A 17591-nucleotide genomic window follows, 5' to 3' on the forward strand; every position below is an offset into this window, starting at 1 on the left:
AAGCAAAGTGGATGCTTAATCTACCTCACTTTTGTTTGATCTTTCATATGTGCCAGAAATCTTTTATAGATGCTGACTATTTTTTTTCCATTTTAAAACACGCTACAACTTGCATTTAACAATTTTCAAATCTGCTCTTCCTTCTTTTTTTCTGTTCCATTTGTCATGTTATGTCAAGAGTACATTACAGATAATCACTAAACAAACACTGAAGAAAAAGATCATACTGAGGCTGTCATTGCCAAGCAGTGTGGTAAATCCAGCTCATAGTAGTTACGTTTGTGATCCAAAGCCATCAATTAGTGTAAAAAAATGTCACTTAAAAGACATTTTTGCTCTAGAGATACTAATCCTATTCCTAGGTTTTTGCCTCTGGTTTTGAATATAAGTGTCACAGAGCTAGTGAAAAGCATGTCACTCACTGCCTGTATCATTAGCCTTGCCTCTGAGTGTTGGTGAATCTCTCAAAAAACAGGAGAATGAAGATCTGTGTTGAAAACTGAGTGTCAAAATGTTGAGATACTTTTTAGTAACTCTGGACAATTTCTCTTGGCTTCACTTTCACATTTTGCAGACATTCTCTAATGCACTTGTTCTGCCAGTTCTATAACTATTTAATATTTTAGTTTATATCAGTATACCAAAGTGATATTTATCCCCCCCCATTATATATGTGCAGTGACATACTTTATTTCCTTATCAGGGAAAAGAGTATGACCTCTGAAACTGTGATGACAAAAACATATAGGTCTCACTGCATCAGTGAAAAATGATTTTGCGTATGCTTTCAAATGTGCAAAACTTGAAATTTTTGTGTGCAAACTATTTGTTTTCGCAGTCCAGTTTGTTTTAATTTCAGGTAAATCTTCTTTTCTTTTAGTGATAACATTTTCTCATACTACCGATCATTTCAAGCCAGTGTTGGATTCCAACGATGAAAAGTTGTGTGTTTTCTCAACTGAAAATTCTAAACAGTGATGGGCTATATGAATACGATTCACAGAATGGGAAGTTCTGATATTAAGCTTTTACTTCATTGCCTTTTGTTATCTGTATTATTCAAAAGTGTATCGCAAGGTACAGCTTCAGAAATATTTTTCTGCTCAAGGACACCCATTCACCTTCGTCAGAATTGTGTACATTCGTTTTTCTTACTGCAATGATGGACTCATCATTGTTCAGATCATTTGTAATGAAGGAATGTTGCTGACTGGGAATAGTTACATTTCCTCTGTTAATACCTTTTATAGTTTGGACATTAAGCTTTTATCTGTACAATCTGTAAAGTTATTTTCTGCACAGCTCTGTACAGATAGCTGTACAGTTATTAGGTGATGCAAACTCATTAATTCCTTTATTTTATATTTATGGAAAGGCAGTGATTTTTAAAATACTTTTAGAGTAGCTTTTCCATTTAGAGAAATGTCGAAGCAGCTATTAATAGGAGTGTTCTTGTTTTGCAATTTCAAGGGTGAACTATCCCTTGCTAATTATTTGCAGTTTCTTAGTAATTTATTATTATTAATATTTTCACAGGTCTTTTGTTCCTGGCACCTGACAAGATACATTATAGCTGAAGAGAAAATATTTCATCCATTTGGCTAAATGAAAGTTCTACTTAACAGGTAGAACTGTTAAGTATTATGGTGTCTGGCATGGTAATAGAGCTACTTGCATGTAGTCAATGTAAGGTTATATAAGTCAGTCTCATAAAATAGGTCTTTGGGGGTGAAAAGGGAAGATAGGGCAGAAATGCAGATTCTACATGCATGTGAAGAGGTTCCTTGCACAGACCGGGAACAGTCTGGCAGGGTTTATATGATTCACGTCAGTGAATATGTAGTTTGCTTAGGAACTTTCCATGATAAAAGGTGAGCACACCTTTTATTTATTTTTAATGCTCCTAAAGTAAATGTAGAACAATCTTTGAACAAGTTTTCTTAGCCATAATTATAGTGCTTTTATATGACAATTGTTTACGTCTATAAGATATCTCACCACCATTTGGCAGAATATAAAAATAGCTGTAGAAACCTATTTATTTGAGAAAAAGTTTAATTTTAATGCGTTTACCTTGTTTCTGCTTTCCTATTTTTGATGAAAAAATATATATATTAACCCTACCAAAATGCAATTATTAACAATGTTTTTGTAACAGTTCCCCAATGAAAGTGTCATTTTTTGTTTCATGTTTCTTTGAATTTATATTATCTGTTAAGAGGTCATCATTGTGGCCCCTTGAGTTAGTGGGACTGGAAAAACACTAGACTTTCAACATTCAGGATGAGTTAACTTACTTTCAGAAATATTAATTACTTTATTTGGTGTGTTTGTATCCTTTGCTTTGTATCATTTTTTGTAAGGCAAGATCTCCTTGCCTGTTGGACTAAAGTCAAATGAGCAAGCACTGCAGTGATGCTTATGTTTTATACAAATCTTTCTGACACGTTGTACATGTATCTAGGGACTTTGGAAACTATTTTAGAGAAGATTTATTTCTGGTTCAATATTACCTTTATTTCTGCAAATGTAATTGATAGTTTGAAAATGGCATATGTAGCATTAAATGGCATCTTAGGTTTTCTAGAGTAATTTTTTTAAACTTCCTTCCATGTGTTTCACTTTCCACAAAAAATGCGTGAGCTACTCATATTGGACTGTCCTTTGAATGACCCTTTCCTGTGCAATTGGAGAAGAAGGGAGGATATTTGAAGGAATGTTTCACAGCTACACACAAATCTGAGCTTATTCTAGTGTAGATTTAAGAATCTCTCAGAATGAATTCCTGAACTGTTTGGTTTGAGAAGATCAAACAAATCTACCAGAGTCCTGGCTTTGTCTGCAGTTTGCAGTGTAGTCCTTAATGACAGCTGATGTGGAGGAGCAGCATACAGCCTTCCTTTTTGAAAGGCTTCCAGTGGACAAGGAGATTTAACTGTTTATATGGATACATGTTGAAGGATGTATCAAACACCACTAAGGGTGTTTGATTCTGTAAAAAAACAGATGTTATCTAACCAACCATTTGTACTTGCTTGTTCAGTTTGTTGTTGGAGCCATAAGATGGAGATAAACAGATCTTTATTCCAGATTTTATCATCAGAATGTGATCGAAGATTGGTGACAAAGTAGATTACTGTGGCCCACCCTCCATTCTTGATGGCTTTGATGAAAATTTTGTGCAAGCTGCAGCCATTTAGCTATAATTAAATAGAATTGAATGTAAAAGTCAGGCGTGAAGCAAAACATCTGTTCAGTTTGAAGATTGACTTATTTTTGTGGTTAGTACTTAGAGGAAGAATGTCTGTAGGTACTGAAGTGTCCATAGGTCAGTGTAAATAAGAGTCTATGAAAAATAAGAATATCAAAAATGTCTCCGTTAACTGTAGTTATTTTTAATACAGCCATATTCATATGACCTATTTAGTGATGCTATTTTCAGATATTTTAAGAACTGCAAGGACAACCACTGGTGATTTGTTTTACCTTCTCCCTGATAGTGGAGGGCATTTTTAACCAATAATTCCTTCATCAAAGAAGTAATGACAGGTTGGTAAGGAGTGCTTATTTCAGAAAGTCATCAAATACGGCTTCAAAGGCTTAGAATGGGGACTGTATTGGACTTCTGATAAGCTGCTAGTTACTTCATAGTTCAACTGGTTCACTTTTTGTTTGAATTTGTCTAGCATCAACACCCAGACATTGTATCTTACTGGTTATCAGATAATTATATTTTATATTTAGAAAGTAAATTAATGTCAGTTGTATAGTTACTAGAAACACCTTATCTGTCCTCAGGCAGCTCAGCATTGTCTTATGAAAGGCAGATAAAGATATCCACAAATCACAATTCCGTAGTTTGTATGTTGTGACCTTAAATATTCAATCACATTTGTGTGGCTGCTGTTTAAGAACAGCTGTTTGAGACCAATTCAATTTCTGTTAAGTGAGATAGGAGATAGATTACAGAAACAGCTGGCTATCACATTATTAGAGATTAAATCTTAAAGACACTGCAATTAAAATAATTGTCTTTTTTTTTTCTTTTTTTTTTCTTTTTTTTCTGGTTACTGAGATGCTACAGGGGCCATCGAGATTAGTCTTGTCCAAAATGACTCTATATTCAGAAATTACTAACTTTTGTAAATGGCAAAAGAAAAATATACATCTTCAATATAGCTTTTTAACAGAGTCATTACTTGTTTTTTTTTCTTTGTTTGCCATTTCAGTGAGGTGGTTTGACACCACTGGGTACACCTCTAAAAGTCTGTGATGTGGGCAGGCATAGAGCTATTGAGAACCACTTTTCGGTGGATTTTAGCTGTGTTGTCTACCACCACTAAAATTAGCGGATTGCAGTATAGAATTTGGATTGTGCCAAGAGTTTGTTAACTTTATTTTTTGCCATCAAATTGATATTAATTGACGGCAGACTTCAGAGACTTCCACAGAGATGACAGTGTAGTGCAGACACTTAAGCTTACATAATCATGTAACCACCATTCTTTTGTGCTGCTCCTAGGTGTTGAGTTATTCCCCCAGAAATAAATGTGAAGAGATAATGTATCTTACTTCCTTTGGGAAAGTGATGTTGCTTGCTTTTCTAATTTAACTGATATTATTAGTTATACTAATAACATATACTTACTGATATTTTAACTGATAATATTAGGCACACACCTCTTCATGTGAGTTGAGCCTGCTTTCTTTCCTGGGTTCGACTGTTTTTGTTTGAGCCTATGAGCCTTGCCTTCAGTTTTATTTTGCCTCTTGTTTTATTTTTCTTATTTTTTTTTTTGATAAAACTCTGTGCAGCTTGCAGTGAGGTAAGGAGAGAGAGAAGGTGCAGGAAGAGTGTTTTATCCCTGCTTCCAGATCGTGAATAAATGATCCGATTGTTCCCTGGAGAGCAAAGCAGCATGGCCTGCCAGAGAGCTTAACGTTGCCTGCAGGACCTCAGGAGCACCACCAGATGGGCTGGGAACCTGCCCAGGCCCTGGCTCCTGTGCACCTGCTACTGCACACCAGCCTGCCTGCTGCATGGTTTGCTCCATCAAAGGCATCTGAGGAACGAATTCTGAGGCTGGTCTCTAAAGCAAGCCAGCATGTGAGCATATTTCTAACAGGCTAACTAGGCCCTCGGGTCTTATGGCCATACTTAGTGCTTTCTGGAACAATAAGAAAGAGATAAACCATCCGTAGAGGTGAAAACTTCTGCTTCTGCAGTCTGATGGGGAGGCTGTTAACAAATTCAGTGTAGCAGACCCTCTTCAGTCACAAATCATGCTGAAAAGTGCAAAAATGACATGATTTCCTGCCATTCTAAATTCTGTTATAGGGATCTTACTAGCTAGGACTGTAAGAGAAGGATGGGGGGAGTAAAAAGGACACAAAGATGAATCTTGCCTGTAAAAGAGGTGGCAAGGGAGTTCTTAAAAACCATCATATGATTTTTCAGATGCAAAATGTCAGGTTTCATTGTGGCTATGTTATCAGAAATACTTCTGCAGAGCTCTAGCATAACTGTTTAGATTAGACAACATTTGTTTATAACTTTGAATCAAGGCAGAAATATGTGATCAATATTTAGCTAGTGGAAGTGTAATTCCTCATATGGTGCAAGTAAAATGACACGTTATGAAAGATATTTTACTACCTGAAACTATTTTTCCTTGACAACTTAAAAATCAATCTTCTCTGAAGGCCCTTCTCAGAGGGCTTCTTGACATGACCTCCAGCTGCACTTGGATTATTGAATGGCTTTTGTTAAGGTGGTGATATTGGCATGTAAAGTAATGAATATGCAGAGAACAGTGAGACATGTACCTCCTCCAGAACAAAGCCATGGGCAGTGGTGGTAGAGTGCAGATGCATATCATGAAACCTGGCTACTCATGTCGCACTGGCCAAGTATTTCATTACCAAAAACAAACAAAGAAACTAAAACAAATAAACAAAAAACTAATTTTTGAAGGTGATGTGTCTAAAGTAGACAAAACAACAATTGAAATAGCAGTGCATTCAAATCTAAGGATAAAACAGCCAAAACTTTAGAAAGTGCAGTCAAAAAGAGCAGAGGCAGTACTTAATGATGGAGTAAATCAGATAGAAGTGCATGTTGCAAGAATCACAATAAGGTTGTATGTGGATGCAGTGGTAGAGTTGTTCTTAATGATTCTGCTGCTGTTTCTGCAGATAGGGAACAATTTTGCTCTAGTTAGACCTAAATTAGATGCCAAAAACTGTGTTGAAAACTGTGGATATGAGCTGTAGTTATCAAGGGATAGTCATGTTTAATAATAATTGAAATAAACTATGTAAAATATTTGGAGTGCTCTTACATGAGAAGCCACACAACATATGGCAGTCATTACCAAAGTGTGTTTGATTGGCTGTAGGAGGAATGGGAAGGACACTTTTTTTTTGTCCTAGGATTTTGTATTTTTTCATGTGTAGTAAATCTTTTGTTTTTCTTACGGAACTTAGAGCCTGAAGATCAAATGTAGAGTGAGAAGTGAAAAGTCTTAGAGGAGAAAGAGTACAAATACATTATTTGCCATGAGATGTTCCAACTGTGTTGGTAGCACCAACATGGGTAAGCTGACTTCCATCATATCTGTGCTGTGATTTATAGTAGAGAAACCTTGGGGTTATCATTTGCCCATGAATGATAGAGCTCCATATTACAACACAGAAGAAAACTTCCCAAACGTGCCATTACCTGCTGTGGCCAAGCACACCATAAGCTTGTTTAGTGTCTTTTCCATTGTGCTGCACAACATAATAGCATGGAGAGGCATACTGTAGGCTGTTACAAAGTTAGACCTACTACAATCCTCAAAGGAGTGTGGGTATCCATCTAATAAACTAGACTGTGCTAGCTGTTTATTGCTTCAATATTACTGCATTTATTGTATTGAGATGTCTGCTTGCTGATACGTTTTATTTTTAAGCTAATAAGAGATACAATATTTACCAGAATACAGAATTGCCTTTGAAAATAAACAGATTGATGATATTAGTATCAAGATTGAGGTTAAGTATAATGGGACTTTATGACTTCTTTCTTCCTGTTAGTCTACCTCCTCCAATACCCCCAGTAGATTTACAGTCATTCATGATTTTCCCAACACACACGGTCTCTAGCCTCTGTAGTTCTGCTTCAAATGCTGACCTGCTTTGGCCTCATTTCCTCTCCAAGCAGGTGCTTGGCTCCTACTGAGGTGTTGCGTGTGATGAACTATGTGTGCTGGCCCTCATGGGGAGCTCAGCAATGATGTCTTGTCTCTGTGAGCAGCATTCCCATCTGGTTTTCTGTTTCTGAATAAGATGAAGCTCAGCTGTGAACCTGTGCATATTTGTAAGACAAAAGAAAACAAAAATCTTATTACAGAATAAGATTTTTGGTGACACATGGAAGATCCAACTTGAAAATAGGAACCATATCATTCCATGGAAATATAAATTATTCTGAAGCAAGTACTGAAGCAAGAGAGACAGCACTACAGTTAACCTAAAAATCTGGGTATATCTTCTCTTGTTTTCTTCACCTGCTCAACAGACTGCATTTATAGTGATTTTCATTTATATCAGTTACTTTTGAAACACATTTTTTATCTATTACCTTGTTTTTAGATGTAAGTCTTATCTCCACCATACAAAACTTTAATTCTCTTTTTCTGCAATTATTGACGAGATTGAAAATTGTTCATACTTGAGTGAGGTATTTATGACTTCATGGTGTTCTTGCAAAGCTGAAATGACCGTACTATAGAATATGCTTATTTAAACTGAAGGATTATTCAAAACTGTTGCTGAAAATACCTTTTGTCTCTGGCAAGCATCAGTGAAGAGGAAAGCTGTGAAAGCCTTGTGTTGTGAGACCCTATCTTCTTTCAAACCAACCAGTTAATCACTCGGTACTGCAAGACGTGATACTGTTCATTTCAGACAACTCTCATTAGATAGCCCTGGGTTTCAGAGGGTTTTCTTGAGTACTTTGAAGATTTTGAAGGTTTTTCACATTTCAACTAGATAAAATGTCACACTTTAATATTTTTTACAAATTGGCTGAAACAAAGTAGACTAATTTTAAAGCATTTTGTTTTCAAACTTCAGTTTGTAACTACAGATAAACTGAAATAGCTAAAACTGTTTTCAAATTAAAATAAACCTTTTGATTAAACTGTTTATACAGAACATTTAAACAGAACTGTTTGTTACCTTCCTCTTGAAGTATAAAGGTTCATCACAACAGAACAGAGGATTCTCAAGAATAGTTTGAGTTTATGTTATTTTATGTTAGAATAGTTCATGCAGAAATTTTCTGGTGTTGGGTAATACTAAGCAAGTAATTACTTATTCCTGGGCTTCTAGGCAAGGAATAAAGGATAGGTGAACTCTCAAACACAGTACTGCTGTGAAACTATTGTTTCAGTTCCTTGTGGTATTTTTACTTCTTACAACTTCTTACAACAAGAGAAGAGGTCAGGTAAAAATAAAAATGCAAAACACTTCTAAAAATAAGCTTCCAGACTCAGCAGTCTCTGAACAACTACAGATAATTTAACAATATGAACACAAAAGTAAATTCTATCAAAATCTTTTCACTGTAGCATTTAGTAACCATAGTAATGATCAGACAATAAATTCCCTCAGCATCACAATACGCTTTGCTGGCAGATCCTTGGTGGTAGATGTTGACAGATACTGTTCAAACACACTGAAAATAAACAGGGAGCTGTTGAAGGTCAGTTGTTGCATAACATAAAATCGTTAAGTCACCAGGTTTTGTGGTATGACTCAGGTTGTATGACAATGATTTCAGAGAAGTCTTTTCAGTCTCCAGATGTATCTCTGGAACCGAAGTACAAGCCAAGTAGGTACAGAAGCAGCATATGTCCAAAAGGGAGGCAGCAAGTTGCTACAGTGAATGTAAATGTTGAACTGCTTATCTACCACTAAGCTGCTTTTATTTTATTTTATTTTATTTATTTATTTATTTTTACTGTGGTATTACTAACATTTTTTCCATAAACAATTCCAACACAATTGTTCTTTGTCTCCTTACTAAATCATACTAAATCAGACATTAAGGGCCCTATATTCTGTGCTTTTCAAACATTCTTTACTTTTATATCAGGATGAACTGTTGGCACATTTTTTCTTTCACTTATGGACTGTGTGGTTTCCAGTGTAGTTTATGATGCAGATCTGACAGAAGAGAACACGGAACAGCTCTCAGAACATAGCTGGATCTGTGCTACCTGGTTCTTGGCAACAACAGAAGAACAAAACTGCTGAACTTACGTCTGTTACTCATGACCCAAAGGAGATTAAAAGTACTACCAGTTTTTGTGCTAGTAGGAGGGATCCTGGGTGATACAGAAGTTGTCATAGAAACTACATGTCAGAAAGAATCTCTGAGGAGATGAAATTTTTAACTTTTTTTTTTTTTTTTCCCCACAATAAAATTCAAATTTCTAAATAGGGTTTTGACTTGGCTTTTGGAACAACTCCTCTCTCTACATTTTACTCTAGAGGGAAACTATAACCATAGCTTATTCATCTTCTGTAAGCATGTTTCACCTTTGAATTGTGTATAGTCTGATGCATACTGCTTTCAGTGTTATTTGTTATCTTCCTAAACAAAAGGAAGAAAAATGTCTAATGACTGGTGTCCGCACATGCTGCCTTCTTACCTTTTCATCATCATCATGTTTGAATGACTGGGCTATCTTAAAATCGTAACCCCAAAGAATCCAAATATTAACTACCGTTAGACTTTGCCTGTTTTGTTCCATTGTGAACCTGGAAGTCTTCTGGTTTTGAGGGGTTTTTCAGGTTAAATAAAGGGAGTGTTTTACAGGCATCATATTGCACTACTTCTAAAGACACCATCTATAATATAGTTATGGATGTTTTTGTTTGTCAGTTCTGTGATTGCTTTTGAAAATTTTCTTCAGGTCAGCCTTGTGCAGCTATGATACCATATTAAGATAAAATCTTGGAGAGGGAGAATATTGGAAGCAATTTTAGGAAAATATTTAGGAAAAAAAATATTTAGGAAAAATATTTAGGAGAATATTGGAAGAATTTTAGGAAAAAATTCATTGCGTTTTGAAATAATTTTTGTAACTGGGGTTACATCAGACTGATAGTCACTAGTGGGGCTTCACATGGCTCCATTTTATGGCCAGTTCTCTTTGATGTTTTTACAAATTATCTGGATGCAGGACTTGAATGCTACTAAGCAAGTTTGCAGACAATACTAAATGAGGAGGAACTTTTGACTCTCCAAAGAGCATAGAGGCCTTGCAGTGAGATCTTGACAAATTAGAGAAGTGGGCAATCACCAATTGCTTGACATTTAACAAGAGCAAGTGCTATATTCTGCACACGGGACGAGGCAATCCTGAATATACATACAGACTGGGGGCCAAGGTGCTGGAGAGCAGCCTCACAGGACGGGATCTGGGGGGTTCTGTTCGAAAAAAGTTGAACATGAGTCAACAGCATGCTTTGGCAGCCAAAAGTGCCATCCTTATCTTGCGGTACATCAGGCAAACTGTTGATAGCTGGTTGAGGGATGGGATATTCCTGCTCTGCCATGTGCTAGTGGGACCTCACCTTGATTACTGTGTGCAGTTTGGGACATCACAATGTAAGAAGGATATAAAATTATTAGAGAGTGTCTAAAGGAAGGATGCTAAGATGGTGAAGGGTCTATAGTAGAAGACGTATGAAGAGCAGCTGAAGTCACTTGGTTTGTTCATCCTAGAGAAGAGGAGTCTGAGGGGAAGCCTCATGGTTGTCTGCAGCTTCCTTATGAGGGTGTGTGGAGGGACAGGACCTGATCTCTTCTCTCTGGTGACAGTGACAGGGCTTGAGTGAATGGCATGGAGCTGTGTTGGGGTGGTTCAGGTTATGTATTAAGAAAAGGTTCTTCACTGAGAGGATGGTGGGGCACTGTAACAGGCTCCCCAGGGAGGTGATCATGGCACTAAGCCATTCAAGAAGTGTAGGGACAGTACTCCCAGACATATCATTTAATTTTTGGGTGGTCCTGTGTGGAGCCAAGAGTGAGACTTGATGATCCTTGTGGATCTCTTCCAACTTGGGGTATTCTATGATTCTATGAATTTCAGTGGCAAAACAAAAGTAGCTAAAACTTAAATTCTATAGGTGACATAGTATATGTCATAGTATATATGTCATAGTATATAGTATATGTCACCTATGAAAGATGGAAGACATTCTCAATTTAGTCTAAAATTAGTTAGTTTAGTGAGTTAGCCAACCTCTGCTGAACATCCTGTTAAAGGAACCTGTCTCATAAGCTTTTTGTTTCCTCTTGATCCTGACAAACCTGAAAATGTGATGAGAACAGCTGCTGCTTTGTACTTAAGCTTTTCATTCATAGTCCCTAAGTACAAAGAAAGATGTAAATTAAAAAGGTAAGAGACTGAAGCTTCCCAAGAGATTTGTTTGAGCTTTGGGATTGGCTCATCCATTGATACAGATGTAGCTGAATTTACCATTTATGTCAACTAATATATTTAATATCTGTTATGAGGCCCTTAAATTAACACTTCACATTTTTCATCTGAGCAGCTTTGTATATCAATATACCTGCCAGTATTTGTAGTCTAATTTTGTGAGGAGTTAATAGAACACCACAGTCCAGCCTGAAAAATTTTGGGTTTTCTTTTCTACTTTGTTGAGTGGTTTTGCAGTTAGATGAGTCCATACACATGCACACATATATATATATGTATATATTATTTTTTTTCAGAAGGAACTCATCTGCAGAATCTATCACCCCTACGTTTTACTCTTCCTAGATTTTATCCTCCTTTTCTATTCAAAATGATTTCTCTTTTGAACTTCCTTTCAGAACAAAGAGGCTAAAGCCTGTTCGAGTACTGAACAAGGTTTTTTCCATTTTCAAAACTTACTTTTCTTTTGAAACTGTAGCAGTATGGGTAAAACTTAGGATGAACTTGACACAAGTACAACCTTTGGCATTTCTCCTGCTCTTTATGAATTCCCTCATGGAACAGCTTTGCCATGGTGATAGCATTTTTTTGCTAGCATTTTTTTGCTAACATTTTTGCTAGCAAATTCGGGGTTTGAATTTTCTTCCCCTCTCCTCACTCCCCAAGTCCAGTAAGAAACCAGGTCTGTTCTGTCCTTTCAGAGTTGGAGAAAGATAGAACTGATGGATTATAGAAGTGTAGAGTGTTTCAATTCTGTCAAAACCTTGAAATTTTAAAATATATTTTAATTAGATTTTAAGATTTTTTTTAAAGTTTCCTGTCATTAATTTCTGTCATGCCTTTTTTTTTTTTTTCATTGCAATTAGCTTGCTTCTCTGGCCAATGTTGAAAAAATAAATTAGTCAGATGAGTGTGTGTGGTGATGAGTCAGGAACACTGGCCTAAAAGAACAAGGAGGATAGTGGTGATTGGGCATTAATGTGTTAAAGAGTGAGCAAAACTCATATGTCATTTCACCTACCCCAAAAAAAGAGCTGTTAGATACTAATGTATTTTTTGTTTTGATGTGACTTTTTGATTGACTTTTTTGTTTTGATGTGGCAGAATTTAGTTGAACATGTTAGTAGCAGTATTCTCTTTATGCCTCTACTTTTATGACATTTCATTCTTTACAGACAAGTGAAAATTGAAACCAAAAACATTGCATGTTGCTGCAAATGATTGATTCCTCTGTCTTGACAGCCCAAAAGTGATCATTTGTCAAATTCTATCACTCAAAGTGCAGAAGTAGTTGAATTTGCAAGACACATGTTAATAAAACTGCCATTTTGAATGGAATTCAGGCCTCTTTGGATAATGCTTTTTCTTTTGCTATTGACTCCAAAATTCTGGTAAATTCTGTTTTTATGAAGTAACTTGATGAAAGGTAAGTGTCTGAATATATACACATGAACATACAAGCTCATTTAATTGTAAGTGAACTTCAGTTACATCAGTATAGATATCATCTAATATGTGTAATGTGGTATTTTTTAACAAGCAAATAAGAATGCAGACAGATTTCTGTTGTTTTTAGCAGTCCTATGAAGGAGATGATTTCAGAAATTACTGATTATAAGAAGAGAGAGCTTGTCTCCTGTATTCATACAAGTCCTGTAATCCATTCACATACATTGAGTTTCACTATGCAGTAGTTATTTATTTTTTTTCACTGAAGATTGATTTGTATGAATATAATGAATATTTTCCTCTTACTCAAATATTATCAGGAAAGCATTAAGTATAAATTCTTTCTATAAAAAACAATTTAAAGAGATACGTCTTTTTGAATGTTGACAATTTCAATATGAAAATATTTTATACCTGTGTATATTTTGATGTATATGTAGAATTGCTTTTACTTGTTTAAGAGAGGTACGGAACCTTCATGCTTGGAGATGTTCAAAACTTGCCTGAACAAGGCGCTGAGCAACCTGGTTTAAGGTTGAAGTTGGATCCAACATTGTATTTGTCCCTGCTTTGAGAGGGGGTTATATCAGACCTCCAGAATCTTTCTTTCAACCTACATCTTTTCATGACTGTTTAAAAAGAAAAAATTACAAAAAGACTGAAAGGTTACCATACGTTTACATGCACAGGAATTCAGGAATTTTGATTCTATAGTACTTTTTTGAGAAATAAATAAATTCCTTGGTTGCAAATGCACTGCAGAGGGAAAAAAAATATCACATTCTGAAGTCAGTTATTTTGTGATAGATTTCTAAGAAAATAAATCTTACAGTTATTTACCTTACATTTACCTTGAGGAGTGAGCTTTGTTACAAATTTGATTCTCGAAATTAAATCATGGCTGATTTCCATCTATGGTGCCACTCCATGTAATAGTCTGTGTTGTACTTTCTCCATGCTTGACTTACCCATTCTTCGATTAGATAATAGTGTACTAGTACTTCAGTGTACTACTGTACTAGTACTTTTAGTGTACTAAAACTCTGAAAAAAATGTAATTTTGCACTGAAGCATAATTATAATTTTTACCACAATAAAATGTTCATCATAGAGACTAAGTGACCATCACCACTACACAGAAACATAAAATACAATGACATTATTTTCTCATATTTTTGTGGTTAGAACAAATATATAGTACGGTCCCAGCATGTAACTGGGAGCTCATATAACTGCAGCGACTTCGAAAGAGGTAGCCTCAGTTGGTAGGAGACATGCAACACGATTTTGTTCTTTAAAAGCTATAGTGGAGCAAGGAAGTACCTTGATATGGTCAGCTTAAAGAAAGTGAGGGAGATGAGTGACTGGGGCAAAACACCTTTGCTGAAACATTTTGTGAAGAAAGTACAGTGTAGGAAATTGTCATCTGAGTATATAGTGGAGTAGACAGCCCATGTGTATTGTGGATCTGGATCCTGGAGAACAAGGCAGACTTATTTATCTACTTCAGATGATACAGAAGTAGATAATCTATGATGTGAGGAAGTTAAGTCTCTTGAGAGATAGGAGGCACAGAGGCAGAGATCCTGTAGAAGGTGTTATTTGGTTGACCCTGCTGGAGGCTGTTGTGATGACAAAGGAAGATAGCAGGTATACTGGATACGTTATGTTAAAGTGAACAACTGAGTTGCTAGAAGCAGAAACCCATTTCTTCTATGACTTGAGTTGGGGACATGAACTTACTATGTCATAATTTCCAAGCTTGCTTGAACAGTCAGCAAAGGTCAGTGGATAACTATGTACAATTTCAACCACAATGTTGTTAGCAGTGCCTCTGGAAAACTGATTCTAGCACATAGGGGGAGGTGGACTGAAGAGGTAAAGATGTTGTTATAAGGTGTATGGCAGTGCCAAAAGAAATCTGAATTTATTTGCATATAGTGTACCAGTAGTACCAGATAGGATAAAAAAGAAATGGAATTCCAGTAAAAAGGACAAAAGAATGGTATTAAAAATGTTTCACTTAAGTGGGCCCTAGGAAAAGACTTATACCTTAAACCAAGTGTATAGTGGTTCTACAGAGATTATAAAAACCTGTGTTCTGAAATGATGATTTCCTGTTTGTCACATTACACATGCTATAGAATAGTTCATGTGTTTCAGACAGAAAAAAAATAAAAGTGGAGCCAAATGTGTCAATTACGAATTACATCGCTACATCAGCACATGCTATTGAATCCCTGTTGGTAAAATTCTTGGCATAAGGAGAAAGGATAGAACTAACCAGCCTAGTAGGCTGGTTACAGGAACTGAGAAATAGCTTTGGGATAGACTATAGACTATAATAATAGACAATTTGATTGCCCATGTATAAACTGGGTGAATATGATGATGTGGAATGAGATTGAGACAGAACTGTTGTATGCTGTAAATGACTGAAGGAACTATTCAAAGAGCTCACAAAAGAATACTCTTGCTTTAATACTGAACAGCTTCATATAAATTTAAGATGTAACAGTTGAAGAATCACTTTGAAATGATACTAAATTGCTTTTGACAAATTCCCTTAACAAATGCTTGTAATTAAACAGAACTAAATTGGAATTCACAGGAAAAGCTTCTTACAGATTGTTAACTAGTTAGAAGATAGCAACTGAAGGTGAAGAACAATGGGTATTTTTTCATAGCAGAAAGAAACAGACGGTCCTCCAAGCCTTCTGTCCCAGGTTGTGGACATGACCAGGTCTCTGCAATGGAACTGGGAAGTTTAGTAGGACAGTACTGTATGTTATTTGCGATTGGGTAAGGAGTATGTGTGATATTTTCAGATGCAAATTGGTTGAGAAATAAAGGGGATCTTTTTTCACTGACTGCCTAATGTCATTGCAGATATTATTCTTATGTAGCATAAGTGAATTCAAAAATGCTAAGACGTGTCAGAAAATTCCATATTGGAATATTAAACACAAAGGTCCTTACACAAATATGTGTGTTTCTGACTCATTTCTGAATGAAGTGCCAAACTACATATAGCTGGGGCAAGAAGTAAAAAGTCTTGTCTGTATTTTATATGCTTTTATGTGTGTTCTACAGATTGTTCAATAAGGTTTACCATTATGGAATTGTGTTTGCCATTACTCATCCCAACAGTGCACATAATGCAATTTTAATAGACAATTCTTAAAAGCACATAACGTATGTTCAAAATGCTAACACTGGTGTTATTACTGATGTGTCCTCAGCTATCAGTTATCTACAGTAATTATAAGATGTTATTAATCTAAATTAAATTACAATGCAATATATGGCATCCTCTGTGAATCACTTGCGTCTGAGCCAAAAGAAGTGAGCTCTGTATTCTTCCAGGGAAAGTACGTTTTTTGTGAGATATAGAACCATGACCATAATCATTTGATGTTATTAAAGTGGCCATTGTTAAAGACACAAATTTAGATTTAAAGCAAATCTGGAAACAAGCCATTGATTTTCATTGAAGCCACTCTAAATTAAGCAAAACCTTTGTTTTTAGAGAGAGAGTTGTTGGACCAAATCAGTCAATTTTGACTGCTTTTGTTGCTGTGTGTGGTTAACCTCACTGTCACGTAAGTTCCAAACTCTCCTCCTTTCAGACAGAGTCAATCAATTTTAAAGTGTGATAGTTGAACTTGGGCAGTGAAATGAATGAGGTTTCCATATACCCATGTTTGTTTAGACTTCCTCCAAGTTTTGTGGGGAATTTGATTGATGTCGTTTTAGAAGTATAACTAGTGATGCAGTGGAAATTATGTGTATATGGTGGGGCTGTGGAACCAAACATCTATAATTTCGTTCCCTCTTCAGCTCATCATGATAGATTCAGGGTGCGTCAGTCTGCAACCATGGTAAACAATCCTGTAGATTTCCTATGAAAAAGAAGCAAGTCAGGTCATCTTAAGAACAGTCTCTGGTACCTGAGGTTGGTCCTCCCCACGTGAAGAACTTTGCACTTCTCCTTGTTGAACTTCATGAGGTTCTTGTTATCCTACCTCTTCAGTCTGTCAAAGTCCCTCTGAATGACCATGTGTGTCCCATTGTGAGTCAGTCACTCCCCCACAGTTTCATGTCATATACAATACTTGCCAGTATATATTACAGCTTTGCAGCCATGGGATGCAAAGGGTAGTACCAGCTGAAAAGGGCTGAAGCAGTTGCATGGAACAGGAGAAGGGCTAGGAAGTATACGTCTGAGATATTTCTTAGTTTCTCTGAACATTGATCAAACAGTCCAGCTATCCTTTTGTCCTTCACCCTCTTCTTCTGACTTGATAACTAAGAGAGCAATCATTGTACAGTTTGGGGGCAATATGCTTGCGTGGTTATTGCCCTTAAATTCAACTCCCCTATGATGTAAATCATAACTTTTTGAATAATTGATAACTGATATTTATATAACTGATATTTAAATAACTGATATTTAATGCGAGTGTCCTGACGCCATCTTACAGCATTAGCTTTAAAAAGACCAATATTTTGTGGTGGACACATTAGACATAAATGTATCGTACACATTTTTCATAGATTCATGCAGAAATACAAGAGATCATACTTATACCAGGAGTTCAATGTTTGTAGATGTTTAATTTTAAATACATTGAAAATGTTGAT

At 36.0% G+C, this 17591-nt stretch overlaps 1 protein-coding gene across 5 annotated transcripts in view; it reads left to right on the forward strand.

Annotated features, from left to right (window-relative positions):
* The window catches only part of SNTG1 (syntrophin gamma 1), a 348743-nt gene that overhangs the window by 54657 nt on the left and 276495 nt on the right, over positions 1-17591 (forward strand). Inside the window, exon 4 of one of the 5 annotated variants that reach the window (XM_072034682.1) lies at positions 1537-1625. The exons of the other annotated variants lie outside the window; for them this stretch is intronic. The gene's annotated coding sequence lies outside the window, so the exon portion shown is untranslated. The remainder of the gene's footprint in view (positions 1-1536; positions 1626-17591) is intronic. 5 annotated transcript variants of the gene reach the window in all.

This window comes from Anas platyrhynchos, chromosome 2 (genome assembly GCF_047663525.1).
Source record: "Anas platyrhynchos isolate ZD024472 breed Pekin duck chromosome 2, IASCAAS_PekinDuck_T2T, whole genome shotgun sequence".
Lineage (NCBI taxonomy): Eukaryota > Metazoa > Chordata > Aves > Anseriformes > Anatidae > Anas > Anas platyrhynchos.